The sequence below is a fragment of the Panicum virgatum genome, chromosome 2K (genome assembly GCF_016808335.1).
Source record: "Panicum virgatum strain AP13 chromosome 2K, P.virgatum_v5, whole genome shotgun sequence".
NCBI classification, from domain to species: Eukaryota; Viridiplantae; Streptophyta; class Magnoliopsida; order Poales; family Poaceae; genus Panicum; species Panicum virgatum.
Genome location: NC_053137.1, coordinates 10428911 through 10447184, shown reverse-complemented (window position 1 = coordinate 10447184; position 18274 = coordinate 10428911). Strand labels below are relative to the sequence as shown.

The 18274-nt window shown below is 51.4% G+C and overlaps 1 long non-coding RNA gene across 1 annotated transcript; it reads right to left on the bottom strand.

The window, feature by feature from the left end:
• Positions 1 to 12172: 12172 nt before the first annotated feature.
• LOC120695898 lies at positions 12173 to 13170 on the bottom strand. Its single transcript, XR_005683938.1, has 2 exons — positions 12565 to 13170; positions 12173 to 12484 (listed from the first exon to the last, which is right to left on the bottom strand). It is a non-coding gene; the product is annotated as an uncharacterized LOC120695898 (long non-coding RNA).
• Between the last annotated feature and the right edge of the window lie 5104 nt (positions 13171 to 18274).

The window sequence follows — 18274 nt, the reverse complement described above, 5'->3', positions numbered from 1 at the left end:
GCATCTTGCACTAACTCCAGATATGCCCATAGAGTTTCGATATTTCAGGTTTGCTTTCCTTTGACCCTACATCAATGGGCCTGACTACCCCTGGAGCAGAGACATCTTCTCTGCAACAATCGGCTAACTTGGCACATCAGCTTCAACTTATCAAGGATCTTCTATCTGCTCCGATCACTGCTCTAGTTAACGACTCCAGCAAGACAAAGAACATCTTCGAGCAAATAGAATCCCAACTCCCGGAGCCATTGCAAATCAAGCTCTGGTCAGCCAGCAACCTTTCATTCTTTCGGATAGAAGTGAGTAAAGCACAACAAAGAATGGAAGCACGTCACTCCCAAGCTTTCCTGAAAGCTGACATTACCCAAAAGTGCAAGGCCCTTAACCAGAAGAAAGCAACTTTAGATACCAAAGCTGATGTGTCTGCCAACATGAATCGACTCGACCTCCTGAAGAAAGAACTGTCGGAACTCAAAGAAAAGGTCCGTACTACCAAGGAACTCATCCAGGCCGAGGAAACTTCCATTGCAAACTCCAAACAAGAAACCCAGAAAATATCTGAGCAGATACAAGCAGAGTTTACAGAGATCAGCACCTTGAGTCGGCAGATAGTTTCAGGTAATGACAAGGATGACGAGGCGATTGTAGCACGAGCAGATGTCGTCCGTACTGAAGCCATCCACGCCATAGAAGAATTCCTGAACTAGTAGATAGGCTCAAGAGACAATTAGTACTGCCTATTAACCTGAAACTTGTACTTGTTTAAAAACATCTTAAGTCGATGGTTACACATCGGCTATCTTACTTCTCATATGCATTTTTTCTTTACCGGCCAACTCAATGTGTTGGCCTATCATCAATTTTTTTTACTGGCCAACTCAACGTGTTGGCTTTTTTTTTACCGGCCAACTCAACGTGTTGTCCTATTACACTGCAGCCAGATGGATCTCATCGGCTTTTCGTTACTCGCCTTTCCACATGCTCGGGAAATACTTCTTCAGATGCTGTCCATTGACAGCAACAGGAAACTTGACGCCGTCCAATTCCTCGAGCATGTACGCATTCCCAGGCAAAACCTGATCAACCTTGTACGGCCCATGCCAAGTTGGAGACCATTTACCGAACTTTTTATCTTTAGTTCCCAACGGCAGTACTGCCTCCCAAACCAAGTCTCCCACCTGGAAATCCTTAGGCTTGACCTTCTTGTTGTATGCACGGGCGACTTTAGCCTTATTTTCTTTGATCTTTTCCAATGACCAAAGTCTTAGTTCCGTTAGGTCCTCCACGTTGTCATTCATCAAGGCTGCATACTGTTCAGCAGATAGACCATTCTAAAACTCAACACGCCTTGATCCGGCCATGATCTCCCACGGTAGCACAGCATCCTGGCCGTAGACTAGATGGTACGGCGACGTCTTGGTGGACCCATGACACGAAATACGATATGCCCACAAAGCTTCTGACAACACCTCATGCCAGCGCCTAGGATATTCATCGATCTTTCTTTTTATGAGCTTGATGAGGCTCTGGTTGGATGCTTCAGCCTGTCCATTAGCTTGGGCATAATATGGAGATGATCTGATCAGCTTAATCCCCATGCCATCGGCAAACTTTCTGAATTCCTCTGATATAAAGACCGATCCTCCATCGGTCGTAATGGTCTGAGGGATCCCAAATCTGTGAATGATGTACTCTTTGACAAAACTGATCACATCTCTCGATGCTACCGACCTCATGGGCACTGCCTCTACCCACTTTGTGAAATAATCTATGGCAGCTAAAACCCATTGGTGACCCTTGCTGGACGACGGGTTGATTTGTCCGAACATGTCCATGCCCCAACCTCTGAATGGCCACGGTTTGATGATCGGATTCATCACTGACGCCGGCACTATCTGAATTTTTCCAAACTTCTGACATGCCTGACATCCTTTATAATATTTGAAACAATCTTCCAGCATACTGGGACAGTAATAACCCGATCGCCTAATCAGCCACTTCATCTTATGAGCCGATTGGTGAGTACCGCAGGCTCCTTCATGAACCTCATGCAAGAGCCGATTTGACTCTGAAGGTCCCAGACATTTAAGTAGCAGTCCTTCCAAGGTTCTGTAGAACATGTCATCCCCTATCAGAACATACTTCATGGCCTTGAGTCTTATCCTTCTGGGTGCCCCCAGCCGAATCCTACAACTAATTGAAGATATCGGCTCTCCAGTCTCCGGGTTCTAGAAACTGAACCTCCACCTCGACTCCATCGGCTGTCTCCTTGTAGCCAGAAGCCATCTATGCCAAATCATTGGCTTCATTGTTCAGAGTCCTGCGTATCCAGTGGAAATTGATGTACCTGAATCGTGACATCAACTCACGGCACTGCATCCATATCGGGAAAAGAGCCTCGCTCTCACACCTATAGTCCTCCGTGAGCTGAGAAATCACCAGCTTCGAATCTCCAAAAATTTCCACCGTTTCTGCACCGGCTTCAAGAAGCAATTCCATCCCTTTGCGAACGACTTCATATTCTACCAGATTATTGGTGCACGGGGCAGTCATTCTGATGGAGAAGGAGTAAGTCGCCCCACGAGGCGACACCAACAGAATTCCCACACCGCATCCATCATCACAAGCCGATCCGTCAAAGAACATAGCCCAAGCACGAATAAATAATGCAGCAATATCAGTGCTGGTCCTGTCCGCAACAAGATCCGCCAGTGCTTGTCCTTTGACTGCTTTTGCAGGCTGGTACCGGATATCGAATTCTGATAATGCAAACATCCATTTTCCAAGTCGGCCTTTAAGGACAGGGGCCGACAACATATGCTTTATGACATCCGATTTGCATATGACAATTGTTTCCGCCGAGAGCAAAATATGGCGAAGCTTCGTACATGTAAAGTATAAGCAAAGACAAAGCTTCTCGATTTCAGGATACCTGGTCTCGGCATCTAACATGCGTCTGCTGAGGTAGAAAACCACCCTCTCTTGGCCGTCATGCTTCTGGACTAGCACCGAAGCAATGGAAGTGTCACCCACGGATAGGTACACATATAATGGCCTATCTTGCTGAGGAGGAACCAATACTGGAGGCTTTGACAAATATTCCTTGATTTCATCGAAAGCTTGTTGCTGTTCTGCCCCCCAGCGAAACTCATCATCGGATTTGATCTTTACTAACCCCATAAATGGCTCAATGCGTTCGGACAGATTAGAAATAAATCGCCTGACAAAATTAATTTTACCGATGAGTTTCTGCAACTCCTTCTTTGTAGTAGGTGGCTTCATCGTCTTTCCAGCTTCTTGACTCTTTAGGCCGATCTCGATTCCCCGTTCATGCACCAGGAATCCCAGAAACTGACCGGCTGACACACCGAAAGCGCACTTCTTTGGGTTCATTTTGAGCCCAAACCTCCGAGTCCGCTCCAAAACTTGACGCAGATTTTCTAAATGCCCCGCAGCTGATTTGAACTTGACCACGACACCATCAATATAAATCTCTACCAGCTTGCCGATGAGATCATGAAAAATGTAATTCATAGCACGTTGGTACGTTGCACAGGCATTTTTCAGCCCGAAGGTCATAACCAAGTACTCGAACAAGCCAACTGCACCTGGTACTCTGAACGCGGTCTTGTTCACGTCCTCTGGGGCCATGAAGATCTGGTTGTAACCAGCATTGCCATCCATAAAACTCATCATTTTGTGGCCAGCAGCTACGTTGATCAATGTTTCTGCAACAGGCATCGGGTATTCGTCCTTTGGTGTTGCTCTGTTGAGATCTCTAAAATCGACGCAAACACGCGATCGGCCATCCTTCTTTTGTACCGGTACCACGCTAGAGATCCATTCTGCATATCGGCATGGCCTGATGAACCCAGCATCCAGCATCTTCTCCACCTCTTTCTTAACTTCTTCTAGGACTTTGGCCTTCATCTGATGTGCTCGTTGCTGAAATGGCCGAAACCCTTTCTTGAGCGGGAGCCGATGCTCGACTATGCTTCTATCCAGTCCGGGCATCTCGGTGTAGTCCCATGCAAAGCAATCCCGGTATTCTTTTAGTAGTGCAATCATCTCCTCTCGCAAAGCCGGATCCAACTTCTTGCTGATAAATGTCGGCCGTGGCTTATCCCCAGGACCGATGTCAACCTCTTCCAAATCATCAGCTGATGTGAACCCGTATCCGAGTTTGCCGTCGTCTGAAAAATCAGCTGCGAACGCAAGCGAGTCTTCACTATCCACAAGATCAGTGGCAAATACAGGGAGATGACAAGAAAAATTATTTGGCCAACCGCACGGGCTGGCCGCTTCTATACTTCTATTACCACTCAGAGCCAAATAGTCAATGAGTGGCCAACTGCCAGAGGAGGCTATCATGTGTACATGATGTAACAATTCTGACCACAAACAGAATTTTTCTATTTTTTGGGGCCGATCGCTGGGATTGGCCTCTCTATTTCTATTACACCCCGTGGCTTGCCAGGATGCATCTATTCTGTGAGGCCAGTGGATAAGACCAGCCTCAGTCCATTTTTTTGTCGCCTCGATCCGATCACAGTCTTCCAGGGCAATCCTTGAGATCGGCTCTTGTCCTTCCGCATCCCAGGCATTCATATCTGCGACTGAGACCTCGCTGGAATCGTCTGCAGGGACCACTTCTACTTCATCGCCATCCCATTGGACGAGGTACTGATGCATTGTGGAAGGGATACAACAGTTGGCATGAATCCAGTCCCTTCCAAGCAGCATTGTGTATGTACTCTTGCTGTTAACGATGAAGAACGATGTTGGTACAGTCTTGCGGCCCACTTTCAGTTCCACATTAAGAACCCCCATCGCCTTTGATGGCTATCCATTAAAGTCATTAAGCATCACATTGGTCTTGATCAGATCGGCAGAAGAACAACCCAATCGGCGCAGCACAGAGTATGGCATCAGGTTGACTGCGGCGCTAGTGTCGACCAACATCCTGTTCACAGGCTTGCCGTTGATGGAACCCTTGAGATATAACCCCTTCAGGTGCTTGTAGCTCTTCTCCTTGGACTTCTCGAAGATGATCGGCTGTTGGCCCAGATCCAACTGTGCGATGGCCGATTCTTCCGGTTGGGGTGTTCGAAACTCCGACGGGAGCACGAACACCATGTTCACATCAGCCGATGGTTTCTCATTGGCTTTTGTCTTCTTGGGGCTCCACTCTTTTCTCGGAGGGCACCTTTCCTCCCTTCGCGGTCGTCTGACTTGCTCCGCGAGATCCGGACGCACTTTCCTCAGCACATCAAGATACTTTGCTTCTGCCTCTTCCAGATTGCGCAAGCACTGTGCTCTGCGCTTCTGCGACTGATTAAGCCCGTCAGGACACCACTGTGGGCGATGGTACCTGTCTTCTTCTTCTTCTTGCTCGGAATCGCCACTGGTTGGCCTCTTCATAAGGTCATCATGACGTGTTCCAGGCCCCAAGCGTCGGAACACTGATGTCTTGTCCTGCTGGTGTCCTCGAGGCCTGCACTCCAAGCAATCATCTATAGTAGGTAATCGGCTCATGCCGGAATTCTAACTGTACCTGAAGAACGGACAATGCCAGTGATCGCGTATAGTCTGACGTTTCCCCAGTGTCCTTCCTGAGCGGTGCTCGTACTCGTCTTCTTCCGATTCGTATCGGCGGCGTAGCTGGTACTGGTACTGATATTTTTCCAGAAGCCGATTAGAAGCTAGAAGCTGATTGCGGATGTGGCGCACCTGCTCTTCAGTCACATGCCGCTGTTCCAGCTCACGTTCATCCTGCGGTCGTTTGCCAGAAGCGGCCTCTCTCCTCTGCTTGTCATGGCGGCGCATGGGTCCCACCATGTTGATCTGGAATGCCAAGTCCTGGCCCTCGGATCCTAAAGCTGACAGCTCCACCACGTTAGCTTGCGGGAAGGGCTTGGTGTCAACCTTCATCGTGTGTTGAGCCAGGATTAATCGGCCTTGCTCGATAGCCGATTGTATCTGACGACGTAGCTCCTTGCATTCACCCGTGGAATGAGTGAACGAGTGGTGCCATTTGCAGTAGAGTCTTCCCTGCAACTCTTGTGGCGTTGGCAGCTTGTGATTTTCTGGGAGCTTCAGCTGTTTTTCTTTGAGGAGCAGATCAAATATCTGCTCTACCTTGGTCACGTCGAAGTCGAAGCCCTTCACAAGCCCCTGCTGTTTGACCCACTTGCACGGGACAGGGTTTGCCCCCCCGAGTCCACTCTGCCACGGCCACTTCCTGCTCTTCACCAGAGTCATCAGATTCATCCGCCTGGGCCACGTTTACATGGCGCTTGAACTTGTCCCGGTACAGCTCAGGATGGTAATGCTCGTATGCTGTAAGCTTCTGCACCAGGTGCGCTAGAGACGTGAACTCCAACTGAAAAGCTGCATCCTTGATCGGCTTAGCAAGTCCCAAGACAGCCAGATCGACTGTCTCCTTCTCTGTGATGCGCGACGAGTAGCATCGGTTCTTGACTTCTCTGAAACGTTGTATATACTCTGACACAGTCTCCCCTCGCTTTTGCCTGACCTGGGCAAGGTCGGCAATTCCATCTTCAGCAGCCTCCGAATGGTACTGGGTATGGAATTGATCTTCAAGCTGCCTCCAAGTCCGAATCGAATCCGGAGCCAGTGATGCATACCATCCAAAAGCTGGGCCTGTAAGGGATTGGCCGAAGAACCAGACCCTCAATGGATCCGACACTGAGATCATCCCAAGCTGCGTTAAGTATCGGCTCACATGCTCGATGGAGCTGGCTCCCTCTGACCCGTTGAACTTGGTGAACTCAGGAAGCCGATACTTAGGTGAAAGTGGGATCAAGTCATAGTCGCTTGGATACGGCTTGGAATAGCCATTTGCTTTCCTCTTGGGTAGGATGCCGAACTGGTCTCTCAGTATTGAACTGACCAGCTCCACGCTAAGAACTCCTGGGGCCGATGGCTCAGCACTCGGCCCAGTAGCGTACTTTGCCAGCCACGCTTGTTTCTCCGCGTCTGCTCCAGAAGCTCCTGGGTTTACCATTTGCGCCGAGCGTGCTAGACTGACGCTGTCAGGAATGTAGGCGCACGTGTAGCCGTGCGAAATCTCCTTGGGTGGCTCAGTGAGGAACTGGCCTTCTCCAGGATCACCGCCGATCTTGTGGACGACGTAGATCGGCGAGCTCTGTGGTCTGGGAGCTGCAAATGAGAATGGCAGTTGCGGCCTAGAATGCAGTGCAGCTTCCTCCGTGTGACTCCCCAGGGTTGGCCCCGATGGAGAGTACTGGTTCTTGATTATCTCCTGGATGACGCGATTTGCCATGCGCTCGAGTTCGTTCATCAGGCTCTGAGAGTGCCCATGAAGCGCATGGGCCACCATGTAGTTCATCTCCTGACGCAGGGCTCTGGTTCGCTCTTCAGATGGTACAGACAGATCTACATTGTCAAGAGCGCCTTCTGGTGAGAACCCCTTCCACCTGATGCCATGGTTGCGAGTCTTCTCAAAAGAGCCGATGAGATCAGCTTCCAGCAGAGCTTTGATCTCATCATACTTCTTCTTGTGTTCAGGAGGAAGCTCTTCATACGTGACGGGCTTGGGAGCGGGTTCTTGATCTTGAGCTCTAGTCATCTCTACAGTGGGCGTTGTTGTTGACGAGTGTCCCACCAGGCGTGCCAGAATGTGTTGTCAGTCGAAACCCACCGGTGAGCAACGACGGGCAACACGAAGAGCCGTGAGGTTGCTGGGGCGCTGGCAGGCACTGCTCCCTCGTCGACGGCCCGCAATTCCGTCACGCGCCCGGAGGATGTGTGAAAACCGGGCGTGCCACCTGACCTATACCCGATCAGGAGGGTGCAGACGTGCTCCAAACAGTTTCTTGCATACAAAGACACGTGTAAATGTAAGTCCGAGCCATGGTCGGCTCCCCGGGATGACTCTTGTATCGGCTTTAAAGAGCCGATCGAGTCCCGGTGTCAGATGGGATCTGATTGTATCCAGATATGATAAATAAAGCAAATAACTATAAAACTGCTTCAAATAAATCTAATTGATCTAATCCACGATGGTAACAGCTTCACTGCTAGATCGGAACATCCTATGCGTGACTAGGCCTAATGAACATAACAGACAACTAAACCACAACCCAAAACAGAGGCCTAAGAACTAGCAAGAGCCGATTCCCGGAACAATCCCTATCTGGGCTAAGATAAAGCATCTATTACACCACCGGATCATCCAATCCGTTTGCAAGGCCTAACCTAGTAGATATTACGCCAACTCTTAAGATAAGAGCAAACCATAACAGATCAGATCTACTAGACATAAAAGAAGCAGGGTGTTGCCTCTATGCAACTAATTCTATGCGACAAGAACTAGCATGAGATTGAAACGTGACTGCACAGAGACAACGTGATATTCTTAGATGATAAGCAACGAAAGCATGATTTCGGTCCATAAATTAATCCTATTAATTTATGGCGATAACACATTGTTCATCAAACATAGTACTACAGATTCGACACACATTGTCCATCAAACATACTACTCCAGATTGGAGACACATTATCCATCAAAGAAACCACTAAACACAAACATACATGAAACTCATGTACTGGATCCACCCGCATCTCCACTGACACTCTTCTCAGAAATCTTTTTCTGCAAGTTAACGTAGTAAGCGCGAACCCAAGGAGCCATCTTCTCGGTGTCCATGTCCATGACCTTCTGCTCAACTGCAGTCTCTTGTAGTGCTAGCATCCTTTCTTGTATGTTTAAGGTCCTGTAGCTGATCTGGAGTTGTTCTTCTTGGACTTGGAGCTTGCGTTCGGCGCGGGTTGCATCCTCGATGTCAGCCTCCTTGTTGGCTGCTTCGTGCCATTCTTGGGAAGCTCTCTGGTCCATTGACATTTTCTGAAGTACCTCAAGGCAGGCAGACGATTGAGACGATGCATTACCACTTCTTTGCTTCTTTGCCCTATCTCTGCCCAGCGGCTTGTCCATTCTTGGAGGTAGTGTACCATCATCGTTTGGTAGTTCAGGAAGTTGAGGATTTTCAGAGTTCTCACCATTTGGCTCCGTAGAAAGTCCACTGGTCCACTTGTTCTCATGGCGAAGGATGAGCCAGCAATGCAAGAACCTGAACTGCGAGCCTTCTAACTCCTCATACAGGAGTAAGGCATCCTTCAACTGCCATGTATGGTCAAAATTTAGCAGTATGCTTGACAGAAAAAACATAAATCGGTCCACAACAATAAAACAAATTTGCATACCGTGTCATCTTCACTTGTGCCACTACCTTTACTCCTCTCCACCTGTGCATAGTAACTACAGAATCTTGAAGTCTCCTTCTGTATGTCTCCCCATCGGTGCTGATAGGATGAGCATGAACGAGCTTCGTCTCTTTTGATTTTGAGGGCAGTACATATGTATGCTTCCATACGGTCCCAGTAGGCTTGAAGTGACTGGTTCACACCAACAATAGGATCCTTGCTCACAGTCAAGTAAGCTGCGCACATCACTTCATCCTCAATGTGACTGAAGTTCTTGGTTCGCTTTGGTGCCCCCTTGGTTGCCCGCTGGGGTGCACGCCTCCGGGATGCCTTTTTCGGTCCCGGTTCTGCAACTGGTTCTTCTTGCCCCTGCGAAAAGGAAAAAATTAGTGCTTATCCATGTCACTAAACCAATAAGGATGAAATCAAAGTCACCTACCATGTCAGAGGAGTCATGCATTCCTGCTGGCACTGATCGTTCCCCTATTTCTATTCCAGGGGTGTAACTGAACTCACGTGTTGGCACATTGGCAATTGCAAGGTTCTCCCCAGCATCCATGGCTGCCCACTCATCCTCCATTGATGTCGTGGTGCTATGGCTTGATAAAAAAATAAGACATCACATTCAACATTGTGCATGGAAGGGTATCACACAACAGTTCAATGCATAAACAACAACTTCCGATAATGGCATGAATATAGTTCAATCACAAATGACCAAGTAGCCGACCCTAGAACCATCCACAAACACAGTCACATAACATAACCACAAGCATTCATGTTCCTGAAATAAGCAGGAAATTAACACATCACTTAAACACGCTACAACAAACTAACTCATCACTTAAACAAGCATTGTGCTAGCATGAATGAATGCATGGATCCACACGGTCCATATTCCACATACGTAGATCTGTCCCTACTGGACTCATTCCACATGGATTCACAGGTCAATCCAAGCATGGCCCCAAACCATAGCCTTCCCATCGTGAAACCATAGCCTAATCATGGCCCCAAACCCAGCCTGCCGCCAAACCCTACCCGACCAAAACTACCCACATCACAGATCCATACGCACAAAATCCACCTGCCTTGGACACAATGAAGCATACGTACCTTGGATGAACGACCGCCGGTGTGGTCGACGAGGAGCCGCTACCAGGAGATCCGCCGCCAACGGATCGAGTTCCCCGCGCCCTCTTCCCCCACGAACGCTCCGCGTCGCCGCTAGCAGCCCGCCGTCCCCTACGCTTGCGGCCCTTCGACTCCAGCGCTTCTCCACATCCGCCGCCGCGCCGCCGCGCTCGGGGGACGAGAGCGACGGCTTCGAACCGTAGGCGACCGACGACTTCAAGCGATGGGCGAGCGGCGGCTTCGAGAGGCGGGCGAGCGGCACCTTCCAGCGGCGGGCGAGCGACGACGTGGAGCGGCGGACGAGGGCGGAGGGCTGATTTGGTGGCGGCGGCGGGTGGATTTGGAGGAGACGAGCTATCCACCCGTTGGAGCGAAGCGAGTCATGGGCGACGGTTGGAAAGGTTGCGTGGATGAGAGAGAACGCGCTGATATGCGCGGCCCGCGGCCCCCCTTCGCATTTCCCGCACCGCATGCGCAACTTGCTGGTGTACCTACAGTGTCGACTTGTTGCGGATTTTACGCATCCGCAGCGCGTTGAGGGAGCCGCTGGAGTCAGCCTTAGATGATATACCAGCACAACATGGCACACTGAACATATGGATGGACTTGGATAAATGAATAATGGAAATATATGACAATATACTTGGATATGCAGCAGCAAGCAATGAGCAAAACTAGACAATGGACAGGAGCAGCTTAGAAACAGAGCAAAACAGAGCAGACAGAGCAGTAACACAACCAGGCACGGGCTGCTCTCTCTGGCTACTAAAACAAGAGGAGAAGCTGAGCTCCTCCCCCTACGACCAGGGGCGGAGCTAGAGATAAATAGAGGGGTGCGATGCTTTATAGAAAACAAATAATACTCAAACAAACATGATCAAAATCTAAATGTAATGAGTGATTATGAACTTTTACTGGGTGCGGCCGCACCCAGTACTCATGACCTAGCTCTCATGACCTAGCTCCATCCTTGCCTGCGATGGACGGACGGCGAAGAGCAGTATGACCTCCAACAGTAGCGTAGCAGAGGGGGGGGGGGGGAACGGTGTCGCGGCGGGAGGCGGACAGGAGGCCGTGACAGCAAAGATGACAGCGGCGATGGGCGGATGGAGACGGGCAGCAGACGACCGTGACAAGCCGCACAGACATCGTGAGGACGAGGCGGACGACGGCGGCAGACAGGCTCTGCGCGACGGGTGCGGATGAGGATGGGTGGACGACGATGGTGACAAATCAACACTGGGACAAGCTGCAACGGGCGGCAGAGAGGACGGCTGCGGTGGATCCATGATGGGCAGGGGCTGCTACTCCTTTCCCATGAGTAGATCGATGACGGCGGGCGACGAACAAAGGCTGCTGTTGCTGCTACAACTTGATGACTAGGGAAGAAAAAATGGGTTTGGGCCTTTGGGGCTGGAGGAGATGCCGCCCCCAGGAGCAGATCGATTCTCCAGGGGCAGTGCAGCGAGGCGATTCTTCGATCAATAGTGAAAAATGGCAATAAGGTCTTACTAACCTCCATTATTACCTCTCCCCCCTCCCCCCCACACACAATAAAATGGAAGGAAAATCCACGTTCCTATTACAAATGAATAGAGGCTGAAATGTTGGATTGTATTGACCAGCCCCTGGGGACAATATAGTACATGAGAGCACCCAAACCCTAAAATTACAATTCTACCCTTGACTATTATACCTTAACAGTTCCATTGCATCTAATTTTATCACACAGGTTCATTTTGACACATTACAATTAAATCAAATTTCAACTTATACACATACAATATTAAAGGACGAATCACTTAATTTAATGTATTATGAGAGACTAGTTTAAGACAAATCCAGTGTGTTGCGCTGAACCAGCATTATGGGACAAATAAATAAGTTATGGTCCTCTCGATAAATACATCTCGTTCTATATATTTGTATATCCATTCATTTGTTGCATTCCTAAGTACTCCATAATTGGCACCGGCACTAACTTCGTATGCTCACTTAACTTTTCTTTGCCTTGTCCACATTCTTGTGTGGCACATATACGAGATGGAAGAGTTAGTCCAAGACTCCAAGTCACTGCTCCCTGTGACGAGCCTAGCTGCTGCTAGAGAAAATAAGAGCTGGAGGCATCAGGAACTCCAACGATGTTCAAGGGATGCAATACAGCTGGTAAAATCTCACCTAGACAAGCCGTGCTTCAATCGCTTGCGATGTATTGCTTTTTGGTGCCTCTCTTGTTTGTACGCCAACTCGTCGAGAAGACTGCCCTGGTGACAATAGTTGCTGTGGCCTGTTGATCAAGAACAGGTTAGCTGTTCAATAGTTTCTATTGTGGACCGGTGCTTGGTGGACATTACTATGCCCGGTAATATGATCATTGTCAAATTTACACATAAGTTGCTACCTATATAAAACATCTTCAAAATATATGCAAGTGGGATCTAGTTCTGTTTATCTCATCACGTAGAACACAATAGTGCAATAGGTATTCAAAACAGAGCTCGTACGAGAAAGATAAAACATTTTTATCAATAAACTTGATTTAAAAAGAAAGATAGGCAAGAGAATGGAGAGAGAGAGAGGCGAGGGAGACAGGGGGCATGGAGGGGCACGTGTACAGTAGGCCGTAGCCAGCCCGCCGGGCGATCGCGCGGTCGTGCGTTAGCGCGACCCATCTCCCAACAAACTTACCCATACCTGAATAGTGCTGATTTTATTTGCACTGAAGCTGGTGGCCAGTCCGGTCCGAGTCTTGCTCAGCTTGGGTCTAGCTTTGCACGCTTGAAAGAGATATAGGGTGGGCTTGGGGGCTGGTTCTAGGCTCAAAATCAATCAACATTTCTATCGGTCCGGCCCAAATAAATCTATCCTTTTGTCGAGCCAGCTCTAGTCTGCAAGGAAAGGGATCAAAACGTAACAAGGTAGATTTGTACCGGTCTTTTTTGTCATTATTTCTTGTGGGATTTGACTTGGTGCCAAACAAAATAAATAAAATGAGACACTGATACTTTTGCCATATCCTTTATATGCATGATGCAAGAGGAAATGCAACTTCTTCAGACTGAGCTCAAACTCAGTGGAGTTTGAGAGAATAAGGTAGGCAGTTTGTGATGAGAAATAATCAAGAATAGGAGTATGAGGTGTCAGGAACCCCACCGAGAGTCAGCACACTTTTCCTCGATCCTCTGTGGTCTTAGATAGTGTTCTAGTAATTAATTTAGTTACAATTACTAGTGGTTACACAATTTATATGGCATATTTGATCTCAACCCCTTGCGAGCAGGCCATTCTCCTGGCATAGAATGAGGCCGACCTCTAGATGCTAGCAGGCGCCAACGGATTGTCTAGTCTGGTCGCTACCTGATCTGGTGGTTAGCAGCGTATGGTGTAGATGTGGTCGACTCATGTTTGATACGGGCGCGTTTGTTTGTTGGGTAGTGTAGGGTGCGTGTGTGTGTTTGTACGGCTATTTTAGTCTTTCTACTTCTTTCTTAGTGCAATGATATGCACTCCTGCGTATTCAAGAAAAAAACACCTTGCGATAATTAAATGTCATAGCTACCATATGAAATTGTGTAATGAAGCAATGCCTTTGTTAGTGATTGTTTCATTCAGAAAACTAAATCTCTAAAGATGATGTGGCACTTGAAAACCGCAAAAGTAAACAATCCGCTGAGAATGGTCTTACTAATCCAATAACTTGAGAAAATAACAGCAAATTGCACGAGAAATATCAGCAAGATTTTTTATCGGACAAACGAAATAGAAATTGTCGTGGTGTGCAAACTCACAGCCGGGTGGCGTAGTGCACCCGCCTAAACCAAGAGGGTGAGTACTCGGGGGTTAGCTAGGGTTAGTTCGATCTTGGCGTGGAAGAACACGATGAACACAGCTAGTTTAGAGTGGTTCGGACCGCCGGAGCGTAATACCATACATCCACTATGTGTTGTATTGCTTATGTTCCCTTAGTCTCGAGAGACTCTGAGAGAGCTTAGTGCTAAGTCCAGCGTGAGTCCGAGAATCTATAGCGAGCGCCTCCCTTTTATATCTCAAGGGAGGCGCGTACATGGCCGTTGGGTCCCCGACAGGTGGGCTCAACCGATGTAGTATAAAATAACATAATGTTCATATATTATGGTGTTGCAGGCGAAGGAGATCTCATTCCTGGATTTCCTTGCTCTCCTCCTGGGAATCCTCCATCCAGCATACACATGCCCTGTCTTGTCGAAACGGCGCCAGGGTGTAGGTTGCGGCGTTGCCTGCAGCGTAGCTGAACGGGGCGTGTAGCTTGCGGCGTAGGCGGTATGATGGAAAAGTGCCGTGCCGTCATATCCATTTAATGCGGCAGATGGGCTCTGCGCGGATGCGGCGCATGCGGCTGCACTGTGTACCTCGGTAATATGCGGTCTACAGTGAGGCCTGACAAAGGCTGCCCCTCGTGCCGCGGCGGCAGAGCACGCCTCAACCACCCGCATTGAATGCGGTGGTTGGGCGAGTCTTCCAGAGGAAGACCCGCGCCCGCGTCTGCGGGACACGTGGCGGCTCCGGACCCCCCCGGCGGTATGTTGGGTCTACGCGCGCGGGAGGTCTGGACCCCTACGGGGGGTCCAAGCCCTCGGCTGTTGGCTCGGAGCTTCCTTTCCTCTGGGACACGTGGCATCTCCGGACCCGTCCCAGAGCGGGGAGCGGGTCCGGGGCCTTTGGCCCGGTGAGGTAAGAGCCTGACCCGTGGGCCCCGGCTGCTCAGCCCCTTATGGCGTAGTTACGGACGACTACGCGAGTCCTGCCTTGCTGCAGTAGAAGTGGGTATCCCTGCTACAGGGTACCGACAGTGGCCCCCGGGCCCATCTCGGGAGAGGTGACGAACCCACAGGTGGGGCCACTACTGTGATTTGGCTCTGCATAACTTGAAGCCTCTAGCGTTAGACTATGCATACAGCAGGAGTCTTGACCGGCTTTGACCATCCATCGGGTTTTTCGCAGCCTCATCACATCGCAACGGCTTACTGACTTGTGGTCCCCACATATAGTGGTACACCTAGTCACGCGGGCAACGCTCGGCATTGTTGCGGCCGGAGTAAACGGGGTATTTATCACCAGCGCAGTTCCCGAAAAGCCTGGTCATGCCAGCGCTTTATGCGCGCACGTCAGCTCAGCTTCCGCCTCGCTTCGCGCGCGGGCGACGGTTCAGATCCCGCCTTTTCACACCTTTGTTTGTTACCCGCCCTCCCTGACAGGCGGGCCTGGGCCCCCTTGTCATGGACTGGGCGGTTAACACCAGGCGTGAGCGTCGCTTAGGTTCCAGCGACAGTTCCGGGGCGCGCCGGTTGGGTCAGGCTTCATAAAAGGACGAACCGCATACCGCGGTTACTTTTCCGCATTCGCCTTCTTCCTTCCAAACCTTTGCGCCCCTTTGCCTTCGAACCTCCTCGCCCTTGCTCTTCTGCATAGTTTACTCCTCGCCTCCATAGTGAGATGGCGTCCCTCGTTCGCCCCCGTCGTTTCCAGATCGAGAAGGAGCTGAACACGGTGCGCCGCCTGCTTGGGTGGAGTCCACAGGAGACTGCCTGGTGGATTCGAGCAGGCTCAGTTCCCCTCGGCGATCTGCGCGCCAGGGAATTTGTGCTGTTAATTTCGCACATTTCCACCGGCCTGGGGCTTCCAATCTCCTCGTTCTTTCTGCTTCTGTTGGAAGATTTCGGCCTCCAGCTCCAACATCTCACGCCGCACTCCATCCTCCTAACGTCCATCTTCGTCCACTTGTGCGAGATGTTCGTGGGGGTGCGGCTCTGCATCATCCTCTTCCGCCACTTCGTCGTCCTGGTGAAGTCCGGGAAGGGCAAAGACGAAGTGGGGGCGTACTACTTCCAGACGAGGAGCAACTTGCGGACGCCCTACATCCCCGGGCTCACTGGCGGGAAGTGAGAGGACTGGCGCAAGGAGTGGGTGATCGCCACCATCGAAGCCAACGAGCGCCTCGTCATGCCGACCGGGGGACCCGCCTCCGACCGCCAGTCCTGGTGGGCCAAGCCGTCCCTGCCGTCGGAGTTCGACCCCGTGCTGAGCAAGATCAGGGCGCTGGCGGAGGGCGGCCTCATCTCGCTGCACATGCTCGGGGACTTCCTGAAGCGCCGGATCGCCCCTCTGAAGCAGCGGCCGCGTCCTGCCTGGAGCTTCACCGGGCCCCAAGACTACAGCAGGACCCACCGCGGGGAGGACAGCGATCTGACCCAGGAAGCCCTGGAGGTCTTGGTGCGGGCGGTGACAGGGGAGATCTTCATTCCGGAGCACCTGATCCTTCCTTAGGGTGTCATCCCCCTCTGCGAGGACTCACGCCTGAGGACTACGGTGCTGGCCACCCTGCCGACCCTCGACGACGGTGGGCTGGCAGCGCGCCAGACTGGAGGCTACCCGGACCGTGGGATCCGGATCCCTGGTGCATCCGGGGAGCAGGCCTTGCCGAGCGCCGCGGGGTCCGGCCCTTCTGCCAAGGGCAAGCGGGCCGTGGCTGGTAGCCCCGCCACGAGCGGTCCTAGCCAGGGCCGGAGCAGCTCCGGCGCGTCGTCGGGGGAAGCGGGCCGGCGTAGGTTGCACCGCGGCGATGGGACCCCAATTATGGAGCCCGCCGCAAAGCGTCAGAGGACCGCTGAGGACGCGGGCCAGGGTAGCTCCCGGGCCCCCGGCCCTCGCGGGACCCCGGAGTAGCCGCGCCGCCACCACCACCGCCAGGAGATGCCTCCCCCCGGCAGCAACAGCAGCAGCAGCCACGGGTTGCGCCTCCGCCGCCGCCTCGGGAGCAGCAGCAGTAGCAGCAGCAGCAGCAGCAGCAGCAACAGCCGCGAAGTGCGCCTCCGCCACCGCCTCGGGAGCAGCAGCAGCAGCAGCAGCCGCAAGGTGCGCCTCCGCCGCCGCCTCGGGAGCAGCAGTAGCAGCACCACCAGCACCACCAGCCACAAGGTGCGCCTCCGCCGCCGCCACGGGAGCGGCGGCGGCGGCGGCAGTTGCCGAGCCTCCGTGGGCACTGGAGACCCGGCGCTTCAGGGTAAGTGTTCTTCCGTTCACTCCCCTTATTCTCGGTGCTTCGCTTTTTGCTGAAGGCTTCTTCTCTTTATTTGCCAGGGCCTCTCGCCCAGGCAGCTCTTCCACCACCGCTGGCTCGTCAGCGGGGGTCCATGCGACCGGGGCCTCGGCGGCGACGGCGGGAGCGACGGCAGGAGCAGGGAGCTCGGGTGCGGCGGCTTCCGCTAACCCGATGGCGCCCAACGCGGCGGCGGCAGATGCGCCAACGCCAGGCGCGGCAACGCCCGACGCGGCGGCGGCGGATGCGCCAGTGCCAGGCGCAGCCACACCCGACGCGGTGGCCCCCGAGCCCCCAGCTACAGAGGCAGTCTGTGGCAGCCCTACCTAAATTAATCCGGCTTAAGTGCGCTAACCATCACCGAAACGGTAACTAGGGTTAACACGCACTTAAAATGGAATAATCCGGTAGTGCTGTCGGGTAAAATCCCGATTAAACCACTTGAAACAGGATCGACAAAGTAGTTCAGAGAATGCAACATTCCACAAATTTTACAGTACAGAGTATGAAAACTGATTGTTATTACAAACCGAGTTTGAATTTATAAAAGTATAACAGTGTTCAAGAGTGACGGAAAATGAACGATAGTCTAGCGACGAAACAAGACGTCATGATGAAGCCCGTACATGACGTCATCCCTCCTCAAATGTACCACCTGAAAAACAAAGCCACAAGCAAGGCTGAGTATACTAATACTCAGCAAGGCTTACCCGACTAAGGGTATACTGAGCCCTTTATCTAGATATGCAAGGCTTTTGGCTTGAGGGGTTTGTTTGCCGAAAAGCAGTAAAGAGTAGATCCTTAATTTCATAT